This window comes from Etheostoma cragini, chromosome 10 (assembly GCF_013103735.1).
Source record: "Etheostoma cragini isolate CJK2018 chromosome 10, CSU_Ecrag_1.0, whole genome shotgun sequence".
Taxonomy (NCBI): domain Eukaryota; kingdom Metazoa; phylum Chordata; class Actinopteri; order Perciformes; family Percidae; genus Etheostoma; species Etheostoma cragini.
The window spans coordinates 7,628,903-7,633,943 of NC_048416.1; positions in this window are offsets into that span (position 1 = coordinate 7,628,903).

The following is a 5,041-nucleotide window of genomic DNA, read 5'->3' on the forward strand; positions in this document are numbered from 1 at the left end:
TGCAAAGATGAGTGGGCCAAAATTCCTCCAGGACGCTGTAAAAGCCTCCTTGCACGTTATCGCAAACGCTTGGTTGCAATTGTTGCTGCCAAGGTTGGCCCAACCAGTTATTAGGTTTAGGGGGCGATCACTTTTTCACACAGGGCCATGATGGTTTGGATTTGTTTTCACCTTTAATAATAAACACCTTCATTTACAAATTACATTTTGTGTTTACTTGTGTTGTCCTTGACTATTGTTTAAATTGGTTTGATGTTCCGAAACACTTAAGTGTGACAAACATGCAAGGAACAGGAAATGAGGAAGGGGGCAAACACTTTTTCACACCACTGTAGATAACATAAGATAAAATCCTAATAAATAACCGAAAAAACAGAATATGCCAAAAACAATAAAAAACAGGCAACAGATAAAACCTTTACTCAAATCAATAACAATGAAATGTTACAGCTCAGCTTATGTTAGAAGCCAGTGCGAAAAAGATGAGTTTTTAAAAGTGATTTAAAACTCTCAGAGGGAGAGAGTTCCATAGCTTAGGACCTGCCACTGAGGAAACTCGGTCTCCTCTGGTTTTCAGTCTGGATCTGGGACAGTCTAAGAGCAACTGGTCAGCGGACCTAAGTGCTCTTCTGTCTGGAGTGTGCAAAATCATTTCAGATAAATATGATGGTGCCAGCCCATTAAGAGATTTAAAAACAAACAATAAGATCTTAAAATGGATTCTAAATAAGACAGGCAGCCAGTGGAGAGACGACAGTACAGGGGTGACTGTGCCTTTTTCCTGTCAACAGGCGTGCAGCCGCATTCTGAACTAATTGTAATCGGCAAACTGAAGACTGATCAAGGCCATAGTACAATGAGTTACAGTAGTCCAGGCAATTTGTGATCAGGGCATGCACAACTGTTTCCAGTTGGCTGTTGGGCAGGTAACACTTGACCCTCCTAAGAAGTCTGAGCTGAAGAAGCTTTTTTGAGCTAATCTGTTTATCGAGTTTAAAAGAACTGTCAATAAAAACACCAAGACTTTTTACAAATGGGCAGCAGTTTGAGGATATTGGACCAAGAGCACTGTAAAACCAAAGACATCAGACTCCCCCGAAATTACAACTTCAGTTTTTTGGCATTTAAGTTGTAAAAATGTAGTGATATCCAGTCTTTATAACGTTATGTAGGCATTTTCTCAGAGCTTCAACTGAGTTTGTTTTGGTATTCAAAGGTAGGTAAATCTGAACGTCGGCAAAGCAGTGAAAGGAAATGTTGTATTTTAGGAAGATAGATGCCAAGGGCATTCTGCGAGAACAAGACTGGGCTTAAAATTGAGCCTTGAGGCACCCCGATTTCAATCGGGGCTTTATTTGAGTAAAGGCCAGAGGTTTAAAGAAAAAGACCTGTCTGTCAGATATGACTGAAACTGCTTCAGAGCTGTGCCTTAATGCCGGCACAGGACTTGATCAGGACAGAGTTCTTACTTATGATATTTAGAATTGTTTTCCAAGTGGCTTCAGACCTACTTCTTTTGGCATCTCTTCTTGTCTTTTGTTGTCTCAAAATGCTTCTCTTTGTGCTCAGTAAATTTTCACAACTGTTGAATTTGTAGCAAACCTGGAAAATCAAGCAGTTATTGATTCAGAGCAAAAAACTATCTCTCATAAAAGGAGATTCTGGTTATCCTGGACCTATAACCCGCTGCTCATAGTTTCTCTCAGAGGAAAAGCAAGATTATCAGCAAAAATATGCAAGCAGAGGCAGGAGCAAGCAGCAAAGCAAGAAGCAAGAAATCCTTTTTTTTAGCAGTGTTTAGATCAGCTTTCATGCTGGGATACAATGGACTGCAACATTTTTCATGCTGTGAAACTTCAGCTGTGGTCACTCATGAATAGAAGAGTCAGATTTGCTAAAGTGGAATTGGTAATTCAGTGTGCTGATGTGCTGCAATAGCAGCTATCACAGTTAACTTTTAATTGATCCTGCCGACATAATGCAGCCCCCCTCCCCTCGTTGGCAGCCCACATTGCAATTTGACAACAAGTTATTGGGCCCGTCTAGTTTAACTCCACATACTGTTGTGTTCATGTGGTTTATTGTCAAAACGTTCTCTTTCTTCCGAGTCAATTATTAAATGAATAGCTCCACCAATAACATCACTGCGGGAGATGGCTTTAAAATGCACACACCAAAATCAAGGTATTAAGAGAAATAACAATGGCTAACATTACAAGAAACAAAAACAGGGTGGCTAGCTGTCATCAATCTCACGTGACATTTTGCCCAAAGACAGCATTGTGGAGAGTGAAACAAGAGACTAGAAAAAGGCGTTCAGGTAGATGTGTTGTTAGGATGGCTACAGTAAATCATAGGCTCCTGGTATCTGAATGATTTTCACTGTAATTGCTCAATATCTTAATGGTTTTGACAATGTGGATGAGGTTATTATAATTGTATGGCCATACAGTGATGCCCACACTGTGCACACACACAACAGAGGTGTGTTATAACACGCAGCACATGCATCTGACTGGAAAAAAATACCGCTACACTCATTTCAGCAAGTAGGCTCCAATAAAACCTAAGTTAATATGTGTCAATACCAACTCACTGGTCTACATGCATACACATGTAGGAAGTGATATATTTCAGTCTGTTCTCTCTGGCACTCCACTCTCATCCATTGCGCTGTTAACACAAACACATCTCTACTCTACTCTACTTGATAAGCTATAACAAAAGCTGTCAGTTTGTAGTCTTACTGTTTATCTTAGTCTGCCACAAATCTTAAAATGTAGACAAATTCTTTTAAACTAAACTGCTGGAGTATCTATGGAGATTGGGGGGGTGTTTGAACACACATGCCCCCACTGCTAAAACAAATCCTAAAGGAAACACTGCAAATGATTTTATGAGAAAGCACGTACCCATTAAGCCTTCCAACATCTGAGTTCAGTTCATGAATGTTTTTGTAGGCTATCTAGGTTCTGTACACAACACCCACATCTTAAAAAACAATTTCTTTTATCTGGCCACCCAATGAATACTTTATCCTGGGAGATGGTGGATATCCTTGTTTGCAGACACCAATCAGCTTCATCACTCCGTACAGGGAACCTGTGAATGGACAGAAACAAAGAAAATATAACTACCGTCAATCAAGGGCACGTTCCATTTGGAATTACAAAGACTTGTCAGTGCTACATTTACCGGGGAATGCCACACGGGACATGTGTGCGGCCTTGATCTACCTGCTAGCCCGTCATTAGAAATGTCTGGAAAAAAATTGTAAATAGTTAAACATGTAGTGGAGTAGGAATATATCCTAAAATGTGAATAAATAACTGTTCACTAGCATGGACCATGCCACAACCATGTGTTAGTTAAAGATTTTATGAATATTATGAATGTGCAAATAAACATTATGAATGTGCAAAATTGATGTGGATGTCGTCTGATGGCTGGTCTGGGAGGATGTGTGATGACTGGGTGGAAGAGACTCAGGGTGGGGGTTCCGTCTCAGAAGCAGTTTTCGCCCGAATAGTTTACAGACCCCCAGACAGTACCTAGAAGAGACAAGAGAGAGAAGTGCAACAGGAAGGGAAGGTGGATGAAGGAGAGGGAAAGGGAGGGTGGGTCAAGCAATCAGAGACACGAGTCTGGCTGCGCAGCACTGTATATGTAGGTTTGTCTGGTGATTAGAGGTGTGGTTTAGGCGTGGCCCTGCTCCCGAACCTTAGTTAACAAATTAACTCCATTTCACTAGCATGGACCACGGCACAACCATGTGTTAGTTAAAGATTTTATGAACATTATGAATGTGCAAATAAACATTATGAATGTGCAAAATTGATGTGGATGACGTCTGATGGCTGGTCTGGGAGGATGTGTGATGACCGGGTGGAAGAGACTCAGGGTGGGGGTTCCGTCTCAGAAGCAGTTTTCGCCCGAATAGTTTACAGACCCCCAAAAGTGTCAAATTGTGTAAAACTGCGTTGTGCGTGGGCTTGACTGAAATGGTAGAGATTGTTTGTAAATGTAAGACTGGTGTGCCTGGGATGACCTGCAGCCCGGAAACTGAATGGTTTGATGACAGATGCCTGATCTTGCAACTGTGGATGCCATGACGATGTGGAAATGTTTGGGTGACATAACTGAAATGCAGAGAATGCTGTTTCTGAAACCAAAGTCAAGTGGCCATTTTGGAATAGTGAAAGCGGGTGTTGTGAAGGTGCCTTGGCGGCGGGCCTGGAGCTGATGTATGTGATGGCTGGCTAGTAGGGTTGAGGTAGGAGCTGAGGTGGAAGACGAATGGGGAAGGAAACTTCTAAGTGTGAATAGGAGAGAGTTTGAGGTACGAATGGTGATGTCTGATAAACCGGGGATGACGAGAAGGATTATAGACGGATGAAGTCGGTGCAACATCTGAACCCCTCGAAAGCTGAAAAACATTGAATGGAATGGGCACTGGTTATGAAATTGCAGATTGACGTAACGTCCACAGAGGGTAACGGAATCCGATATGTGGCTTAATGTGCCTTAAAGCAATTCCAGCCAGTTAAGTAGGCTGAGAGACTGCTGGGCAAGACCGTTGATGATTGCGTCTTGTGATGCGTAAGAAGTTTCTCAGCTGGAGTGTAGTTCAACGTTGTGGCTAAAACGATGGCACTGGTGTGGGGGGAATGCTTGATTCTGGAGCAGAGTGTCTGACTTTCTTTATTTAAGATATCTTCTACTGCTGTGTTTGAGTAAATGAGTAAGACTTGAGACCATTCAAGCCCCCAAAAGTAAGGAAGCCAACAATGGGGTAAGCCCATAGGTCATGGAATGACGAAGGAGACCCGGACTCCGTGCCCGATCTCAGAATTCTAAGGGGAAATTAGCAACAACAGCACACGATCCAAAGTGCCAGAGAACAAGCTGGTGGAGAAAAGGGGAGACCGGTGAGGGCCAAAGCACTGACGAAGCTGGCCGAGCGACGTCGTGCTGAATTCCACGTGTTCCAGCCTGCACCGTTACGTTCCAGTTCCACCATTCGCCGCCAAGTTGTTTTTGG